The 21,569-nt window shown below is 42.6% G+C and overlaps 1 protein-coding gene across 1 annotated transcript in view; it reads left to right on the plus strand.

Moving 5' to 3' along the window:
- The first annotated feature begins 1,293 nt into the window (after positions 1 to 1,293).
- The window catches only part of ARHGEF28 (Rho guanine nucleotide exchange factor 28), a 304,572-nt gene continuing 284,296 nt past the window's right edge, over positions 1,294 to 21,569 (plus strand). The window contains exon 1 of the mRNA XM_042940909.1: positions 1,294 to 1,373. The gene's annotated coding sequence lies outside the window, so the exon portion shown is untranslated. The remainder of the gene's footprint in view (positions 1,374 to 21,569) is intronic.

The following is a 21,569-nucleotide window of genomic DNA, read 5'->3' on the forward strand; positions in this document are numbered from 1 at the left end:
AGGCAGTGCCTGAGGCCAGGCCTTGGGTTCATCCCAGTGGGAAATACAATCAGCTGGGACTGCACCTCCGGGAAGGGGTTAGGCCAATCGGGGGGTCCCCTTTATGAAGGCAGGACGCCAGACCTTTGCCTTGGAACAGGACTAAGGACTTCAGAGGCGGGATCCTGTTGTTCTGCTATCTTCTTCAGGAACTCGGTCAGCAGATCGGGTGAGACAAGGTGAGGCTGCAAAGAGGCACAAGTGGCCCAGACGCAGGACAGGTGTTGCAGACAGCTGGGAACAGGTCGGGGGAGGGGAGCTCCTCCTGGCTGACTGTCTTGGTGGCCGGCTTCCTCCAACCACACACCCCTGTCCGGCTCTGTGGGCGGTAGGTCTTCGCAGGAAAAACAAGGAGATTCGTGGTGCTCACAAGAAAAGTCCATTTGGTAACTTTGCCTTTAAAGTTGGTCTCAAGTCTGTGTTTTGGAGGCCTGGCTGACGGAGAAGCTTCTGTGCTCGGGGTTATGAGGAGCTAACCGGAAAAGCGCCTTGGATGGTAAGGGAGCCCCTCCCGCGCAGTTTTTCGTGGTGAAAACAGGTTACGGTTCTCATGAGAAATTTGTGAGTTACAAGGACTTGCAAGGCAGCCACTAGCCCGCACGAACGCGGAGGCAACGGAGGCTCGCACAGCCCGAGGACACAGGGACGTGAGCCTCAAGAAGAAAGGGGGCGTCTGGTTTTCAAGTAACACTTGGGCCACGGCCTGTCACCGGTGTGGTGGCTTTTAAGTGAAGAGCCTGCGCCTCCCCTGGGCATGGCCGGCTCCCTCCTCAGGCGACGCCGAAGCAAGGTCCGTGGGGGGCCCGGGGAGCGCGGGCGCCGCACCCGGGACGCGACCTCGCCCTCCCCCGGCCCCGCAGGGGCCGCGCCAGCCTCCGCCCGACTGGGCGCTCCGGGATGGGGGAGGGAAGGCGAGGCGCGCCGGGAGGCGGGTGGGGGTGGCGGCGGAGACAGCGCGGTCGGGCCGCTTCAGGTTTCGTCCTGGAGCCGGTGGCGGGCGCGGCGGCGGGCGGGCCCGGCCATGTGATGCCGGGGCCGGGAGGTGGGCAGGCGGGGATCCAGTGGCAGCCGGCAGGCGCGGAGGGAGCGGGGGCGGCCCGAGCTGCGGGCGCAGCCAGCCGGCTCCGGGAGCGCGCCCGCGGCTCCGCCCCCTCCGCGCTGGCTCCAGCCTCCGGGGCGGCCGGGCGTTGGCAGCTTCGGGGAAAGCCTTCCCGGCTCCGGGCGGCGGCGGCGGCGGCGGCGGCGGGCCGGGGCGCGTTCCAGACGCCCTCGGGCAGGGCGCGGGCTGCAGCGTCTCGGTGGGGTTCCGGAGGCTGTGGGGGCCCTGGCTCCAGGTAAGTGCTCTTGGGGGCTCCATCCCCCGCGTCTCCCGGTAGCTCAGGGCAGAAAAGTTTGCTCCCCTCGCCCGAGTTCTCTAGCCCAGAAATACTCTCTCCAGGGTACTGGGGGACGCGAGGGGCAACAGAGGTGGAAAGGTGCGTGCCGCTGTGGGTTTAGTGGCGCGAGGGATCCTGCCGCCTCATTGCCCCTGGGGGACGACAACAAGTGCAAAGGGCCGCACCGTCCGGCGCGGCGGCGGCCGCTGTGGAGCCTGGAGTGGTTTGCGCCGGGCGGCGGGGAGCGCACCGAGAAGGCTGTGGCCCCTCTCGTTGCCGCTGGGGGGTCCCGGGATGGGCGGGTGGAGGCCCGGTCGGGGTCCTTTGAGAGCCACGGAGATGCACTCCTGCGGTGGAGATGGGGGTGGGGGGCGGCTCGAAAGCTGGTTGCCCATCGGTGTCTTTGCTCCAGCGTGAGGGTCCTTGGTGGGGCTGGGCTCCCAGAGAGCAGACCTCACGGTACCAGCGCTAGCACTCTTTCATATGGAGACATTTGCTGTATTTTCAAAGGCAGCTGCAGACGTTTGATTACGAGGGGCGGTCGGCGTTCCGTCGGATTTTATTCTTACGGGTTTGTGTGCCCCTTGAACATCTGGGATGTGGGTGGGTGGTACCCTAACCTTCTCCTGCTTAGAGTTTCCGGAGGGGGTCACAACGATGGGCTTGTGCTCGGCCGAGGAGGCATCCTTTCCTGTCGAGGCTGGGTAGAAGCTGGGTGCTGGGGCCGCCTTGGAAACCCAGCTCTGGTTTCCCAGACGCCCATTAGAGTTCCAGGAGAGAATCCATCTGCCTCCCTAGGAGCCCACAGTGACCCCCTATTGGTTACAGCTGGGTGGGTCACGGAAAGGCAGCAACATCTGTGTTTGCCCAGCTTCCTGAAATGACCCCTGCCTGGCTCTAGACCAATCTCTGCAGACCCGGAATTACGGTGGTTTACCACCAGACCCGCGCCAGTTGGGAAAGAAAAAAAACGCAAACCTTATAAAAAACAAAACAAAACGACACAAAACCTCGCCCCCCAGTCCCCTCCTCATTTATGGTCCTGGGGGTCTGTGATTTCCCGAAGCTTTCTCATCCTCTGTTCCTAGGACCTGGAGCTGTCAGGGAAAGCGAAATCCTGTTTTCAGAACAGAAAGGAGACCTGTCTTTACTAGGTTTTGTGGGTTGCTGTTTGCACATGACCATGCAACCAGAGTGAGAACTTAGGGGAAGGTTTCTGTATAAATTCTGGGTTTTACATATATCTTAATAAAACATCTCTATTTGCCTCCTCCTGATTAATGGCCGACCTAACTCCTTTGGAGTGTTTGGAGGACAAGAAATGAATACTGCAGAAACCTTTTGGAATTGCTTTCTACAACATAGTATTCCAGTGTAAGGGTCTGTAGGGAACTTTGTGTGATTATTGTGCTCATTAACTTTGATTAAATAGGAATTCGGATCACATCAGACCTCTGCTTTAGTGGTTGGGAAACTGAGGCACACAGCTACTGGGTGTGTGACTCGAATGTCCTGGCTAATAGGAGAATGGAGAACAGAATTAGTGTTTGTTTTGCTTTTGACAGTTTTCTTCCTTATCTATCACAACCGTATAACCTGGTCAACCAAGAACAGGTTATGTAACGTGTCCTTAGACTTTGCTTTGAAGCACCTGTCCTGCCCTTTAAGAAGTTTAGAAGCACTTAAAGAGGGAAATGGTAATAAAGGCTCGATGAAATTTCATCAGTGGCCTCATTTGGGGTTAACACCTTTTTTCTTTTTTTTTTTTTTTAACATGTGTGCAGTGCATAAGAGTTGAGAATATTTTCTCGTACTTTTAAAATGTTGTGTGGTGGCTAAGACGAATTAGGTAGAAACTTGAGGTGAGCTCTGATACATGACCTTGGGTGTATGCCATATGAGAAAAGGAAAAGTATCCTCAAAAGGTATTAAAGCTGGAACACAATACGTTTATGTTTGGCATTGTGTATAAAAACAAGTACTATATTGGTACTCAAGCTCTAACTTGAAGTCTGGCCAGAGTTTATTACTAAGCAGACTGTACCGAAAAATGAATGCTATAAATATTGGAAAACCCTGATTGGGGTTTGGCTACAATGGTATTGCCAAATTATTCTGGTAAATGATGGTAAAGCCCAAATTACTCTAAAACTCCTAGGCTGACTAATTGTATTATGTGTTAATTTACTGATTAGATAGGACAGATGTAGTTGATAAAGGTTTTGTGTAATTGCATTTGTACTTTCATTGTTTTAGTTGAACCGAGAAGCAACGGGATAATTTTTTCATGTGACTTTAAGATTTGTTACAAAGAGGGACGCCTGGATGGCTCAGTGGGTTGCGTGTCTGACTTCAACTCAGGTCATGATCTCTCAGTTCGTGGGTTCAATCCCTGTGTCGGGCTCTGTGCTGACAGACCCTGCTTTGGATTCTGTGTCTCCTTCTCTCGCTGCCCTCCCTCTCACCACCCCCCACCCCCAGCTTGTGCTCTTTTAAAAATGAATAAATGTTAAAAAATAATAATAAAAAAGATTTGCTAGGAAGAGATGGGTCAGGTTGGGTAATTGTTATTTTGGGTTCTAAATTTCTGTGGATTTCACATCTAAGGCAATACTGGTCTAAGTTCAGAGTTTTTAGGGTCTGTTGTATTTTGAGCAGACTTTTGCACACTTGATGCTAAGACTTTTGGTAAAATGTCAGGTGCCTTTATGTGATAGTACATCTTAATCAACTGTAATTTTGTCCTTAATTTGATCTTGGCACAATAGTAATTTGCTTATTTCTAGCATTATTGCTCCTGGACTACTTCTCCTGGATAACCAAGATAATGAGATTTGACATAATTTTTTAAATGAGGGAAAGCAAAAACGTCACGTAATTGAATATTGGGCATTTGTTCCAGTGATATTTGTTTGAACTCTTTTATCATATGTACTTCTATCCTTCAGAGGTGATTTCTCCTTAATTTTTTTTCCTGAATTTGAGGTTTGACTTTTTTTTTTTTTTAAACTTAAAAATGTTTACTTATTTTTGAGAGAGCACCAGTGGGGTACTGGCAGGGAGAGAGGGAGACACAGGATCTGAAGCAGGCTCCAGGCTCTGAGCTGTCAGCACAGAGCCCGACGCGGGGCTTGAACTCATGACCAATGAGACCATGACCGGAGCCAAAATCGGCTGGTTCACCAACTGAGCCACCCAGGCGCCCCTAAAAGTTGTTTTTCATGTTTTATTTATTTTTTAGAGAAGGAGAGAGAGAGAAAGCACGTGCGTGCGCCTGCAAGCAAGTGGGTTTGGGGTAAAGAGAGGGGGGCAGAGGATCTAAAGTGGGCTCTACGCCGACAGCAGCAAGTCCCAGCCCGAGGTGGGACCCAAACTCCTCCAAACCTTTGATCATGACCCCAGCTGAAGTCAGACACTCAACTGAGTGAGGCGCCCCTTGAGGTTTGACTTGTGTAGGAAGTTCATGTAAAAGTAAGGTTTCTTGAGAGGAAAACCTTGTATCTATGAGTGAAGGCCAGCATTGGTGGAGACCAGCAATGACCGGTTTACTTTCCTTGATAGCGTGTCTAGAAGAGACCCTCTAAACCAGTCCTCAGGTAAGATTCTGCCGTGTTTCAAGAGGCAGGCTTTGTTTGAGAGGTGTGCACGTGACCATTTTACCTTCTTGAAAAATACCTCAAGGGTTAACTAAGTCTGTATATTAAAATTCATAGACCTTCCCTTCATATGTTAATCGAGAGGTAAATTGCCTGCTAATGACTTCATGGTTGAGCTCCTAATTTCATTGGCAAACACGAGTTACCATGCCCTTGTGCTTAAAGGCTTGCTCCTTTTCTTACGTCACTTTATAACTTCTTTAAAACGGTAACAAAGCGAATAGCAGTGGGGGCTCTGGAGCCAGACTGTCTAGTTAGCCCGCCTTGGCTCTGTCCTGGTTGTATGATGCTTCTCTGCCTGAGGTTTTCCATGGGTAACATGGGGATAATCATTGTAACCTGCCCCTTCGGGTTGTTGTGAGAGTCAGTGAGTTAATTCACAGCCTTTCTAGAAGTGCCTGGCAGAGAGGAAGTTCTAGAAAGCATTGGTGATGATATTTGTAACAAATGGTAAATAGGCAGTTACAAAGTTTTAGCTTTAGCAGGTTTTCCAGGTTTCAGAAAGCAGTGAGAGGTCAGTGTGAAGGCGCCCAAGTCAGGAGTCCGGGATGGAGATGGCCTGTGATCTCCCAGCTGTATGAGTGTGGCCAAGTATGACCCCTCACGGGGTCTCCATTTCCTCCTCTGGTAAAACAGAGTAGACTGGATGGTCTCTAAGGACCTGCCAGTTGTCACAGTGTAAACTAATAAAATTCGGAAGGTGGGCATTTGTCAGTTCAGCCTTATTATCTTGGGCAACGCTGCCAGGAATGTACTGTCCCCAGGGTTGATACAGTACCTGCAGTAGTCTGTGAGCATTTTGATGGGATGTGGACTATTAAGACCATTAACTTCCCTCCTCTTCTTCCCCAGACGGTCATAGGTTGAAAAGACTGTATTATCTTTCTGGACTTAGTCCAGAGAGATTTTACACATCAAAGTCTAGATCCCATGCATGCAGGTCATAGGCCACCCTGCTCCCTTTATTCCAAAGAGCTCCCTGTATTTTAAAGCGGTAATACAGCTCTTGGAAGCCGAGAGATAAGCTGGTGGATGTTTTCTGAATTTTATGATAAAGATTCCACACCTGATAAACAGGAAAGCCCCAGCAGGAATACTGTATGCTCCAGGACTTGGAGCACAGGAGGTCTTATTAAGGACTTAAAGGAGTGGTGAAGGGGCACCTGGGTGGCTTAGTCGGTTGAGTGTCTGACTTCAGCTCAGGTCATGATCTCATGGTTCGTGAGTGAGAGTCCTGTGTCAGGCTCTGTGCTGACAGTTCAGGGCCTGGAGCCTGCTTTGGATTCTGTGTCTCCCACTCTCTCTCCCCCTTAGCCACTCGTGCTCTGACTCTGTCTCAAAAATAATAAAAAAAAAGTATTGGTGAAGATCAAGAGGTTCCACTGGGGCAAATTTCTGTCTTGTGTGGTCCCCTCCCACCGTTTGTGTTGTCTCCTGGCTCTTTGTCAGTTTCCCTCCTTTTCTTCAGCCTCCTGGTTTGCTGTATGACCAGATGTTAGTTTCAAATGGTAGGAGATGCTCAGTGATGGAAATTGTGGCTCCTTACTTTGAGCCCCAACCCAGGATTCCAAGCTTGGTGGTTTGTTGTTATCACCTGAATTTCGAATCTCTGGTGGGCCTAGCCTTTAAAAACACATTTTTTTTTAATGTTTGTTTTTGAGAGAGACAGAGTGTGAGTGGGGGAGGGGGAAAGAACCCGAAGCAGGCTCCAGGCTCTGCCATGTCAGCACAGAGACTGATGAGGCGCTTAAACTCACAAGTTGTGAGATCATGACCTGAGCCGAAGTCAGGTGCTCAACTGAGGTGGTCCTGGCCTTTTTTATAAAGGTGATAGACCTGGGTTTGCTATCTATTTCCTAACCTTGAGGGGTTTCTGGCATTCTACTTTTGAAAATTTTCAGTAAGGGATTTTTCTCATGGACTTCCTTTTCCCTATGGGCATGTCATTTGTCCCCTGCTGTCTCTTGTGGACCCTCTACTTACATTAACTACAACTAATAACTGCCTATGGAATAGGCTGTATGCCTGCTAACCGCTCTCACCTCACGTTTGGTCTCTTTTCTGTTCTCCTTAAAATCTGTTGCAGTCTTCAAAGCAAGCTCAAGCTTACTTCTTCTCAAGCTTCTTTTTTACTAATCTTTTGACCAGATTAATACAACTGAACTCTTTCCCTTCCGAACTCGTTAATACATGGCTGGTCGCTCATATTTATCACTGATCACCTGCCCCTGCTTTCCTTTTGGGCTCCTATGTGTTAGTCTTGACTTTCCGACCTAACTGTAAGCTCAGTGAAAGCAGGAGCCCTGATTTAAGCTGCCTTGTAGCATGTTCAGGTTGGTAATTTTGCTCTCATGTCTAGAAGTCCTTTTAGTTTACAGCATTCCTGCAAGGGCTAATGGCAATGTTTTCCTGTGTATCAGGTATGGGTTGCATTAGAAAATACTGGGATGCAGAGGAAGAGAGGTAAAGGTTGCTCAGGACATTAGATGACTAGTCTTAGATGTAAATGGGCAGTTGCACAGGCCTCTTAAGAAATTGTTCAGGGGTGCCTGAGTGACTGAGTTGGTTAAGCATCTGACTCTTGGATTTGGCTCAGTTCATGATTTTGTGTTGGTGGGTTGGAGCCCCATGTTGGCCTCTGTGCTGTCAGTGAGGAACCTGCTGGGGATTCTCCCTCAGCCCCTGCTCTCTCTCCCTCTCCTTTTTTCTCCTATAATAAATTAACTTAAAAAATTGTATGTTCAGTCTGGGAAAATAAATTTCTTGGCTAAAGTCAGAGTCTTAGGAATGAGAGAAACCTGAAAGTTATTCTTTAGTTTCTAGCAGGTGCACCATCCCCCTGTGTAGCTTACTACTGAATATTTGACTGCTTGAATACTGTCCTTGAATACTTGGAGTGATGGGGAGCTAATAATCACAAAGACCCCCCCCCAATCTAACTTTTCTCCCCCTCAAGTTGATAGATAAATACAAGCGTATGTATTGAGAGTGTACAACATGATGACTTATTATATATGTTGGGGAAGGATAATACTTATCTCATACAGTGAAGTTCTTAGTGTATGTGGTGAGAATGCTTAAGATCTTCTCTCAGGAAGTCTCAAGTAGACAATACTGGATTAACTCCAATACCATATTAATTATAGTTAGCATGCTGGATATTAGATCCTCAGAACTTAGTCTTGAAGGTCAAAAGGTACAAATTTTGAGTTGTGTGTTCCCATTTCCTCATTTCTCCCAGCCCCTGGCAACCGTCATTCAATTCTGTTACAATTAAACTGGCTTTTTATTAAAAAAAAGATTCCACATGTTATTGATAGTTTACACTATTTGTCCATGCCTTGCTTATTTCACTTGCATAATGCATTCCAGATTCATTGTTGTTGTTGCAAAAGGCAAGACTTTGCCTTTCTCACGGCTGAGTAGTATTCCATTGTGTATATATACCTTACTTTCTTCACCCATTCATCGGTTGGTAGAAACTTAGGTTGAATTTTGTCAAATGCTTTCTTTGAATCTTTTGAGGTCAGATTTTTATGAAAGCATTGTATCACATTTATTGACCTTTTTATTTAACGTGTTGATCACTATAGATGCTTTTTTTTTTTTTAATTTCCACATACTGCGATTCCCTCTTCCACTCCCCAACTTTCTTCTTGTCACTGATACCTACTTTTATATCATAACGTTTGGAAAAGATACTTGATATTTCAGTTATCTTCAATTTGTCAGGACACATTTTGTTTTTTTAAAAAACAATCTATACTTGAGTAGACTGTGTGTGCTTGAATAATGTGTATTTTGCTGCTGTTGAATGGAATGTTTGTATATGTTAGGTCCTTTTGGCCTACGGTGTACTTAAGATCCACTCTTTCCTTAGTGATTTTTTTCTGTCTGGATCTATTTATTGTTGGAAATGGGTTATTGAAGTCTCCTAGTACTATTGCTTTGCTGTCTATTTCTGTCTTCCTACCTGTAAAATTAATGTTTAGGCTTTCTGATAGTAGGTACACATAAAATTGTTAAATCTTGTTGATCAATGATTTATATTATTGTATAATGACCTTACTTACCTCTCATTATAAATTTTGATCTAACCTTTGTGTCCTAAGTATAGGGATCCCTGCTTTTCTTCAGTTTCCATTTGTGTGGAATGTCTTTCTGTCCTTGCACTGTTAGCCTGTGAGTATTCTTCAAGGTTGAATCTTCTAGGCACCCATACTTGGGTCTTAGTTTTTTTTTTGTTTATTCATTCAGCTGCACTGTTTAAAATGTAAACCATTTACATTTAGAGTACTGTAGAGTCCTTATTGCTAGAGAAAAACAACTTCTTGACATTTACTTAATTGCTTCCTGATTATTTTCTAGTTGCTTTTTTCTCTTCTCATGTAGTCCCCCTTGGTGAATTGATAGGGCTTTCAGGGGTTCTCCTATGCTTTTCCATGTGGGGTGAAATCCCTCTAGGGGATTGTTATTGGCACCAAGCTACTCTGGACTGGCAGGATGGAATGAATGACACAGGTCAGATGCTTCCTATGCTCTATATGGCCATCCTCCATTTTTTAGCTCCATAGGATTTCTCTTGCTTTTTAGGAGAGTGCAAAACTTTCCCAGAGTTATTTTTGTTGGTTTGTAGTTGTTTGTTCTTGGGGGATAAATGTTGGCACCGCCTAGTTCTCCGTCTTGTTGACATCACCTCCCTGTCCCCAGTGTATCTTTGGAAAGATTAGGCTGCTATACTTAATGAAGGAGAGAATTGTTTTTATCATAGTTTGTTGATGAGGGACCATTCTGAACAATTGACTTTCATGACATCCCCTTAGATTTAAAAACATGAATTAGTAGCCTGCTTTCAAGTCTTCCAAATTAGAAAAGAAAAACCTGTTCAGCTTTGCTTAAGTAACAGGATTTTGAATCCTCTCCCCACCCCGGGATACTGAATATACCCCAGTTTGCTATGGTTCTTAAAGTCCAGTACTTTCAGATGCTGTTTGACAGCACAGAGCATGGTAGAACCATTCACACTCTTGGCTAACTGTCCCACCCCTGTCCCCTTCTAGGAAGGTGGTAAAGCCTCATGGTTAGGATTACTAGCTTCAGGTCAGAGGACACTTCTGGCTCCACTCCTTCCTACCTTGTCTTGGGGAAGTCACTTAAACTTTAAATTCTGATTTTAGCTATTACTCTCATAGTTTTGTGAGGAGAACTCTATAAGATAGTCTATGGAAAGTGCTTAGCACAGAACCTAGGATAGAATGATTGCTTGGGGAGCCTGTGTGGCTCATTCGGTTAAGTGTCTGACTTCTGCTCAGGTCATGATCTCACAGTTGGAGTTTGAGCGCTGCAGTCAGGCTCTGTGCTGACAGCTCAGAGCCTGGAGCCTGCTTTGGATTCTGTGTCTCCTCCTCTCTCTGACCCTCCCATGCTCATGGTCTGTCTCTCTCTGTCAATAATAAATACATGTTAAAAAACCTAAAACTAAAAAAAAAATGATTGCTCAAATGAAGGCATTTCAACTATGGTATTTCTAAATAGCATTACTGACTCTTGATGGTCCGTTATCTCATAATTACCAAGTTTGTTTGTTTTTTTAAACACCTGTTGTTCTGAGCAGACTTGGGCAATTGGTTTCTTAGTCGTATGAACAGAACTGAATTTCTCAAAATGAATTTCCTGTATTTGGCTCTTTACTCTAACCTTTCAAGGTGTTTTAGATGGTTAAACTTACTACTTTTAGTTCTAAGTTTTGCAATGGTTTTATGAGTGTTTCTTTAATGCCTTAATGAAATAATAACACTATTATCTAGGCTAAAATCCTAGTCCTGAAGGCAGGGTAATTTGGTGTTTCTGTACAAATTTCAGATTGACGTCTACCAATTTCTGGTAGAGTTCAACTAGTTACTGTTGTACTAGGATCGAAGTTTTAACCTTCCATCTTTCATTAGAAACTACACAATGGAGCAAGGTTATTCTCAAGTGACTTCATCTTAGGAAATCCACACTGGTTCCAAGTGGCCACTGTTTCTTCTTTGAGGTATTCAGACATTAGTCTTCTAATAATCTGCTGTGGCAACTTGTTTAGGATCAAAAGAGACCTCTTGGGTCTACAGCTTGTAGAATCTGCCTGTTTGAAAATTGGAATGACTGGGGCATCTGGGTGGCTCAGTCGGTTAAGTGTCCAACTTGGGCTCAGGTTATGATCTCACCGCTCCTGAGTTTGAGCCCTGCGTTGGGCTCTGTGCTAACAGCTCAGAGCCTGGTGCCTGCTTTGGATTCTGTGTCTCCCTCTCCGCCCCTCTCCCGCTCACACTCTGTCTCTGTCTCTCTCAAAGGTAAATAAACATTAAAAAAAAAAGAAAATTGGAATGACAGGTCCCTGTCTTACAGGTGAAACCCATCATTCTCCATAGTTGCTGATTATGGCTGGGAAATCACATAGGATTCTTAGATTTTTTTTTAAAATCATCATTATTTTTTTAATGTTTATTTATTCTTGAGAGAGAAAAACTGAGTGTGAGAAGGGGAGGGGCAGAGAGAGAGGGAGACAAAATCTGAAGCAGGCTCCAGATTCTGAGCTGTCAGCATAGAGGCTGATGTGGGGCTTAAACCCACAAACCACGAGATCATGACCTGAGCCAAAGTTGGATGCTTCACCAACTGAGTCACTTAGGCACCCCTTAATTTAAATTTTATTTATTTATTTATTTATTTATTTATTTATTTATTTATTTATTTATTTTCACATACAGTGAAATAATAGTTGGGTATATAACATAAGCTCCTTCTAATCTATATTTTTGTACCTTTTTGGGTAAATACCTACTAGTGCAATTGATGGATTTTAGGGTAGTTCTTCTTTTTAATTTTTTGAGGGACCTCCCCTCTCTAGAGTGGCTGCACCAGTTTGCATTCCCACCTATGTGCAAGAGGGTCCCCTTTACTCCATATCCTCGCCAACACTATTTGTTTCTTGCATTGGTAATTTTGCATTGGCCATTGGGCCAGGTGTGAGGTAGTATCTCATTGTGGTTTGGATTTGTATTTTCCTGATGGTGAGTGGTGATGAACATCTTTTCATTTGTCTGTCAGCCCTCTGAATGTCGTCTCACATAGGATTCTTCTTATCTCCATGTGTCTAGCAGCCTGGAACTTAAAGCAATTTAATGGTTTCTTCCCGAAGGAGTTTCCACTTAGAGATGTTCTTTATGTCCTCCTCAACTGGAAAATCATTTCCCTCAAAGAGGAGATGAATTTTAAATAGAGAAAAATCCTCTGTATCATTCATTTCATACCAGTCCTAAGCAGACCTGTTTATCTCTTCTCTGATGTTCTGGCTTAAAAAATAAATGGAAATAAAAATCTTAGTGTTTTTCTTTTTCTTTTTTCTTTTTCCTTTTTCCTTTTTTCTTTTTACTCCTCACTCCCCTCAGGTTATTTGGGGCTTTGGTTTGCCTGGCCTAACTCTTCAGAGCCTGACAGGCTAATTCTTTGAGTAAAAGAAGCAGAAAAGGGAGTAAAAAAACTATTTTTACCTTTGTGTGGAAAACCACACCAAACTAGGAATCAGGAGGCCTGCCTTTAGTCTTGAGCTCATAGACTGTGAAGGTCTCTCCATCCATCCAGAGAATGCCTATCCTTTCCAAATGGGAGGTTCTTGGTTTTTCCTATGAACTGATCTCTTTAGGCAGTGATTTCATTGAAAGGTGGGTGGTGGCACATGGGATGAAATGGTAGGGCAATTAAGGCCCGGTTTTATCATTCAGTAGAAAGTATAATCTATCTCCCTCTTGTTCAGAAAAAGCCACTTTCATAAGAATCAACTCCGCTGACATTTTTGTGTAGGGCTTTCCTGTACTTGCCAGATTTGTAACTAGTCAGAAATTCTCACAGATGGATTTCCGGAAGTACCTTTTGTACGAGTTACCACAGTCCTTAGAAACTTAGAGTTTCCTGCTGTCCACGCCTCATTCTTAGAGGCAAGTGACAACACACACAGCCTGTTTTCAACATTTTAATAGGTTTTTAACTGATGGATTATTAAGGGGGAATACAGTAGAAGCAACTGGTTGTTTTTTTTTTTTTTTGGCACCCTAAGTTGTTCAATAAAACTTGCTTTGTTTCTTTTGATCACCAGAACTATTGAGAGCCTCCTCACTGAAAATCAGTGTTAAGAATCTTTCAAATCTTAGCCATTGGATCTAATTATTACTTGAGGGTTACCTAGGTACAAATTTGGACTGAAATAGTTTATTATGAGATAAAGGTCTCATGTCTTTTTTTTTTTTTTTAGCTTCATAAAATTTTACTTGTCTCTTTTTACATAAGATTTTAATCTATTGCACATATAAATTGTTTTGCAATAAAAATGAATAATCAAGGCCTTCTTATCTACAGAAAGTCTCAAATTAACTTTTTACTTGGCTCGTCTTACAAAAACAGGAATTTATAGTACGGAAAGCCCAACTTTACCATGAACAGTTGAAGAAAAATCACATCTTGAAGAATGCCAAGCATAATTTGGATACTTCAGAATATGCCATTTTGAAAAAGAGAATGACCTGTGTCTGTCATGTGCACCTGAATCCCTCTATCATTCTCTCTAGTTCCTGATGGATTATGGCTGGGAAATCAAGGTGTGTCTTTTTTGTATTAAAATGAAGAATAAGGGTTCCTGCATGGCTCAGTCATTAGGCATCTAACTTTGGCTCAGGTTATGATCTCATGGTTTGTGAGCTTGAGCCTCTCTTGTCTCTCTCTCCCTGTCTACCTCTCTCTCTGCCCCTTGTGAGATTCGCCACCCGCCGCCCCCCTCCCCCTTCTCTCCCCCGGTCTCTCTGCCTCTCACTCACTTGAGCCCTCTCTCTCTTTCTCAAAAAATAAATAAAGAAGAATGAGCATTTTTTCCTTTCACATTGATAGTAGGAAAATTTATCTTCATAGGCTGTTAGGGCATCTTTGTTGATAAGCAGAAATTAAAAGTAACAAAATGTCAATTTTGTGCTATTTTTTTGAAGCTTCATTTATTAGAGCTAGTGTGTGAGCAAATGGGAGAAGGGCAGAGAGAGAGCAAGAGAAAGACTCCCAAGTAGGCTCCATGCTAACAGCATGCGGGACTCGAACTTTCTAACCATGAGATCATGACCTGAGCTGAAATCCAGAGTGGGATGACCAACTGACTGAGCCACCCAGGTGCCCCTGTGACATTCATTTAAGTGTGGTGGTAGGTTCTGTGCAAGAAGAAAGTTTTTAAAGTCTGAGTATAACAGAGGCTGGAACAGAAGCGGAATTTGGGTTGAAATCTTAGCACTGCTACTGACTTACCAGGTGGGTCATGTGATCTCTTTGATCATTGATGGCCTTACTTCAAATCCATGGGGTTGGGTCAAGCCCTTCTCTTTGGTGTGTCCCATTCCTAGGCTTTGTTCTGTGGAGGTAATCATGGTGTCTTAGGTATCCCTTTGATTACTAGCCTAATGCTTGGTTCTCATTGCATTTTAAGGCACTTAGTTGGCAGCATCTAAATTGTTAAGGAAGTTGGGTTTGTAGTGTTGTATCTATCACAGGGAGAAATGCTTGCTCATAGCTTGAGATTTCCCATGTTGTTGTTTGTAACTCACTGTTCATGAAATATTTAATCAGCCAGTAGTAATCTAGCAATTACTTCATTTATTAAAAAATTTTTTTAAATGTTAGAGAAACAGAGTGCAAGCTGGGGAGGGGCAGAGAGAGAGGGAGACACAGAATCCGAAGCAGGCTCCAGGCTCTGAGCTGTCAGCACAGAGCCCGATATGGGGCTCTGACTCACAAACAGTGAGGTCATGACCTGAGCCAAAGTTTGACGTTTTACCAACTGAGCCACCCAGGTGCCCCACAATGACTGTAAATTGAATTCTTTTTTTTTTATTTTTTTTTTTATTTTTATTTTTTATTTATTTTTGGGACAGAGAGAGACAGAGCATGAACGGGGGAGGGACAGAGAGAGAGGGAGACACAGAATCGGAAACAGGCTCCAGGCTCTGAGCCATCAGCCCAGAGCCTGACGCGGGGCTCGAACTCACGGACCGTGAGATCGTGACCTGGCTGAAGTCGGACGCTTAACCGACTGCGCCACCCAGGCGCCCCTGTAAATTGAATTCTAAGATGACTGGAAGTGGATCTTAATTTGACTTTAGAGGATGGACCTTAATTTACTTATATGTCCATTCATCTAGGCTAGGTGCAGAATATGTCCTGAAATGCACAGCATTTTTGATGTCAAATTTTAGCTAAAATAAAGGTTGTAATTCATTTTCTTTCCTTTCCTCTCTCTTTTCTCCGTTCTTCATTCTCCCTTTCCTTCCATCTTCCCTACTTTTGTTCCTAACACTTAATTTGGTTTTACTGTTTTCCACAAGAGGTATAGCAAATATCTAAAACCTCTTCTACTTCATGTATCTCCTATTTATACTAAAGAAAACACACTTGTCCTCATAAAAATAGTGATGTTTTTAAGGGATGACGTTCTTTCTAGTTTTCATTGAACCTCCTGATAAAGATAACTTGTTGATGTTTTGGAAATGGGACTTTATTGTGCTGGGAACTTTACTTGGTGGTTATAGGGGCTCTAAATCCTCTTATCCAGGCATACTTTGCAAAGTATTTCCACTCTGGAGTGTTGGAGAGTTACTCTTGAGTTTTGACCCTTCACTGATTGAGGTTAGTATCATGTAACTATTAATTCCTACAAGGGAGGCACATACTGGATACTGGAGGCTTAGTGGTAAGAGGCTTATTACAACCAAATCAGCACCCATTAATACAAATAAATACGTTGTGGTGTGAGATGGTGTGGGGCAGGGCATTCTCAGCAGCCTGGTATGATGGGGACCAAAGTATCGTCCATTTTTTTCCCACCATTCCAGTGTTCTAAATCTATATTATGAATATGTATTTGTGTCAGTGATAATGAAAATAAGCAAATTTAAGAAATAAACATTTTAATGAAATTCTGTACTTCATTGTAGTTCACACATAAAATTGGAATGCCTGTCAATTGGCAAAATTCCATCACAAACACTTGAACTTCAAAACTTACTGTGTTACTCATGCACCCCAATGTTTACAGCAGCACTGTTGACAATAGCCAAAGTATGGAAACAGCCCAAATATTCACTGACAGATGAATGGATAAAGAAGATGTTGTGTGTGTGTGTGTGTATGTATACGCACACACACACAATGGATTACTTCTCTACAATCAAAAAGAATGAAATACTGCTATTTGCAACAAAGTGGATGGAACTAGAGGGTATTATGCTAGGTGAAATTAGAGAAAGACAAATATATGACTTCACTCGTGGAATTTAAGATACGAAACAGATGAACATAAGGGAAGGGAAGCAAAAATAATATAAAAACAGTTGGGGACACAACATCAGAGACTTAAATATAGAGAACAAACTGAGGGTTACTGGAGGGGTAGTGGGTGGGTGGGATGGGCTGAATGTGCAAGGGGTATTAAGGAAGACACTTGTTGAGATGAGCACTGGGTGTTACACATAGGGGATGAATCCCTCGAATCTACTCCTGAAATCATTGTTGCACTGTATGCTAACGAACTTTGATGTAAATTTAAGAACAATAACCTATAAAAAATTAAAAAAAAAACCTTATTGTGCTACCTAAAGAAGAAACCCTTTCAAATTTGGGGTTATGTTGTAAATGTTTAACTTAGCCACGGGTTAGAAAGTTGGGTGTTAGAAAAGACTTCTTTGTTCCAATTTATTTTGGCAATATGCTTGTAATAACTTTACATCTTGAATTTATATGGGAAAACCTAGCTTTGTGTACATCCTAATTACAGACATTTGAAAATTGAAACAATTTTAAAGAATTCGGGAAATTTTGAGAAAGGTCTTTGTGTTGTGCTTCATGTCAAGATCAAACGGATTCTCAAGTTTCTACTGGGAACAGTCTCAGGCTAAGCACTGCACCACTCTGAATTACATCGATGGCCACAGCTGTAGCCAAAACTGAACTCGAGGAGGTAAACGATAGTGCCATTGAACAGTAGTGTTGTTCATATGCCAAGTACATGCTGGTTTTTACCTGTTTTGGGGCATAGGATCTTTGGAATAACTCAGTAATGAAAATTGAAATTCCTGTGTGCCACAACTGAACCCCAGTAAACTTATGGAGCATTTCAAGTTGCATAGCATTTAAAAGATACTGATGGAATGAATCACCACCTCATGTGTTGTTTTGACAGGAAATGTATCATGTCTCAATAATTTCCTTAAAAATTTTTCCTGCCAGGTGCCTGTTTTCTTCTTGTAAATGTATGCCCACAGAATTCCAAATATGTGGTTGATATTTCCCACTGATGCATTTTGACAGCTCCTCTTTCTTCTTGAGAATAGCTACTGTACTTTTGTTTGTAATGAATTTAAGGCTTCCTACAGGGAAGTGAGAAGGTTTAGCTGTTTTGGAGACTGATGTCCAGCCTGGATGGGTTTGTGTAGTGAGATCTTTTTACAAAGAAAGGGTTAAAAGTGTTGGGGCGCCTTGTTGGCTCAGTGGGTTGAACGTCTGACTTCAGGTCATGATCTTGTGGTTCACGAATGCACGCCCCACATCGGGCTCTGTTCTGATAGCTCCGAGCCTGGAGTCTGCTTCAGATTCTGTGTCTCCCTCTCTCCCTGCCCCTCCCCAACTTGCATGCATTCTCCCTCTGTCTCTCTCCCTCTCTTAAAAATAAATAAACATTAAAAAAAAATTATTAAAAAGTAAGTGTTGACAGTCGCGGTCTAATGCCAGATGTACATGAAGTATTACTCATCTATGGGAGAGATTAGGGGGGTATCTTAATTTCCTACTTTTTAAAAATTTATTTTAATTCCAGTATAGTTAACATACAGTGTCCTATTAGTTTCAGGTGTTCAATGTAGTGATTCAACAGTTTTATACATTGCTCAGTGCTGCTCATTATAACTGTACTGTTTAATCCCCATCCCCCATTTCATCCATCCCCCATTTCATCCATCCCCCACCCACCTCCCCTTTGGTAGCCATCTGTTTGTTCACTATAGTTAATCTGTTTCTTGGTTTGTGTGTCTCTTGTTTTTTTCCCCTTTGTTCATTTGTTTTGTTTCTTCACTTCCACATGAGTGAAATCATACAGTATTTATCTTTCTCTGGTTATTTTGCTTAGCATTATACTTTCCAGATCTATCCACATTGCTGCAAATGGCAATTATTTCATTCTTTTTTATGGCTGAATAAAAAGCCATTATATATATTCATTTATCAGTAGACACATTGGCTGCTACCATAATTTGGCTAGTAGGAATACTCCTATAAACATAGGGGTGCTTATGCCCTTTCTTTCTTTCTTTCTTTTTTTTTTTTTTTGGATATATTCTTTTGAATTCGTGTTTTGGTATTCCTTGGGTAAAAACCCAGTAGTGCAATTACTGGATTGTAGGCTAGTTCTATTGTTAAATTTCTGAGGACCCTCCATACTGTTTTCCGGAGTGGCTGCACCAGTTTGCCAACAGTGCAAGAAGGTTCCTCTTTCTCTGTATCCTCACTAACTCCTGTTGTTTCTTGTGTTGTTGATTTTAACCATTCTGACAGGTGTGAGGTATCTCATTGTGGTTTTGATTTACATTTCCCTGATGATGAGTAATGTTGATTATGTTTTCATGGGTCTGTTGGCCATCTGGATGTCTTCTTTGGAAAACTGTTCATGTCTTCTGCCCATTTTTTAATTGGAATATTTGTTTTTTGGGTGTTCCTTATATCTTTTGGATACTAACCCTTTATTGGCTGTGTCATTTGCAAATATCTTCTCCCATTCAGTAGGTTGTCCTTCAGTTGTTCGTTTCTTTTGCTGTGCAGATGCTTTTTATTTTGATGTAGTCCCAGTAGTTTATTTTCTTTGCCTCAGAAGACATATACAGAAAAATACTACTATGGCCAATGTCAAATTACTTACCTGTGCTCTCTTGTAGGATGTTTATGGTTTCAGGTCTCACATTTCTGTCTTACATCCATTTTGAGGTTATTTTTGTGTATGGTGTAAGAAAGTGGTCCAGGTTCATTTTTCTGCATGTTGCTGTCCAGTTTTCCCAGCACCATTTGTTGAAGAGGCTGTTTTTTCCCATTGCATATTCTTGGTTCTTTTGTCAAAGATTAATTGAGCATATAATCTTGGCCCTTTTCTGGGCTTTCTGCCCTTTTCTACTGATCTATGTGTCTATTTTTGCGCCAGCATTTTACTGTTTGGACTACTGCAACTCCAGCTTTTTTGTTGTTCAACATTGGTTTGGGTATTTGGTGTCTTGAGGTTCCATATACGTTTTAGAATTGTTTGTTGTAGTTCTGAAAAAAAAAAATGATGGTATTTTGATAGGGATTGCATTAAATCTGCACATTGCTTTGGGTATTATGAACATTTTTTTTTTTTTTTTTGCGGGGGGTGGTAGTAGGGACATTTTAACGATATTCTTACAAACCATGAGTGTGGAATACCTTTCCATTTGTGTTGTCTTCAGTTTCTTTCATTACTGGTTTATAGTTTGTACAGTACAAGTCTTGCACCTCCTTGGTTCAGTTTATATCCTATTTTTGGTGCAATTGTAAATGGGGTTGCTTTCTTATGTTTTCTATCTGTTGCTTCATTATTAGTGTATAGAAATTCAGTGGATTTCTGAACATTGATTTAGTGTCCTGCGACTTGACTGAATTCATTGATCAGTTTGAGTTGTTTTTTAGTGGAGTCTTTAGGGTTTTCTGTACATACTACCATGTCATCTGCAGATAGTGAACGTTTTACTTGTTCTTACCAATTTGGATGCCTTTTATCCTTTCCTATTTTATACACACAAGTAATTAAGCACAATGCTCTTTTACAATAAGCATGAGTTCCCTTGAAGTAAAATAAATGAAAAAATATCAAGGAGGTACCTATGTTAAGCCAGGTGCTATTCAAGGCAATATGAGAGATACAGAAAATTAGAGCCCCTGACAGAGGACGTGTGGGTAACCCCTCACAGGGCAGCTGGTGTGGCATCTGTCTGTAAAGGTGAGGGTTTCATGCTCTCATCTGCTTAGACCTGGGGGCTCTGGGAGGGAGGGGTAGCCACCATAGAAAACAGGCTTTCTTGACCTTCCAGTAGAAATAGGTGCAGAAATCTAGGAAATTACATGAATGTGTGCAAAAATTTTTAATTTAGTAACTTGGGCATTGTATTTTAAGGACATTGATGTGTTTGCCTTTGGATATTTAGTTCCGTGTATTTGACTAGTAAGAGTGTATCTGTATATGTATCTAAGTTTATGCACATTTTATTACTATAATAAAAACACCCATAAATTTTTATCAGCAAATTATCACCCACAGCCTTTTATAGTCTGCCTACATATTTTCGTATGATTTATATTGAGTGATTTCCTAACTCTTCCCTTCTTTGGTAGGATAGATATATTCCTTATATTAATTGAGTATAGAATTACTGTATTTAAAGTATAGTTTATAGTGGTTCATTCTTTTAAATAAAACAGTGGTTTCTTCCAAAAGTGGTAACCTTTATGGCAGGATTACATGGTATAAATTGTGAGCCTTGTGTTCATAGACTTTTAAAGACATGTAACTCTGTAGTGTGCGTATCCCACATAACTTTGAAGATGATAGGTTTTTATGAAGGCATGCCTCTTGGGGTTGGCATCTAATTAGAGCCAGCCCTCCTCCTACAAACAGCAGTATAAGCTTTAACTGTGCTTAGAAAATTAGTTTTCTGTTTTAGGTTTTCTACATTTGTATAGGGGAAAAAAAAAGAATTTATTGGCAAACCAAGGTCCTGTTCTTGTATCCTTAATGGGGGTTGAATATCAAAGCCATAGTATGGTTAAAGTGAGATGCCTATATGGGAAACGGTTAATGCTCTTGAAAAGGGCAAGTCAAGGACGCTAGTCCTGTAGGATGCGGAGTGACGGGAGGGGGAGAGCAGAGGAGGCATGAGCTGGCTCTGATGGGCACCCGACCTGCACCTTATTCCACCTCTGTTCCTTGGCTTCCCCTCGGCACTCATCTGCAGGGGTCAGGCAGGTACTTGGTCACAAGCCCACAGCAGTACTCCTGCCTCAGCCCTTGCTTTCCTCATCCATTACCTTGTGTGATTCTGTGAGCAGTATATAATAGATGCATATATGATGTGAAAAGCCTGTATGAAAGTGAAGCAGCCTTATTCTTTTATGGACCTTGTGCCAGAATGCCATTTAACTATCAGTTAGGCAGAGCTTTGATCTTTAAAGTGCCAGAGAGAATTTCTGCCAGCAGAGCTCTGAAGATCCTATACTCCATTTAACAGAACTTCCTTCAGTGTTATGGTTAACAAAAACACAAAACAGTTGTAGGAAACTAGAATAAATCCTTAACTGGAGATACTCCATGAGATTTTGGGTGTAAAGCTAGTTTAACTTGGTGGATTCTCTTTTTTTTTAACTTCTAGTTTCCTCA

The sequence above is a fragment of the Panthera leo genome, chromosome A1 (assembly GCF_018350215.1).
Source record: "Panthera leo isolate Ple1 chromosome A1, P.leo_Ple1_pat1.1, whole genome shotgun sequence".
In the NCBI taxonomy this organism is placed as follows: domain Eukaryota; kingdom Metazoa; phylum Chordata; class Mammalia; order Carnivora; family Felidae; genus Panthera; species Panthera leo.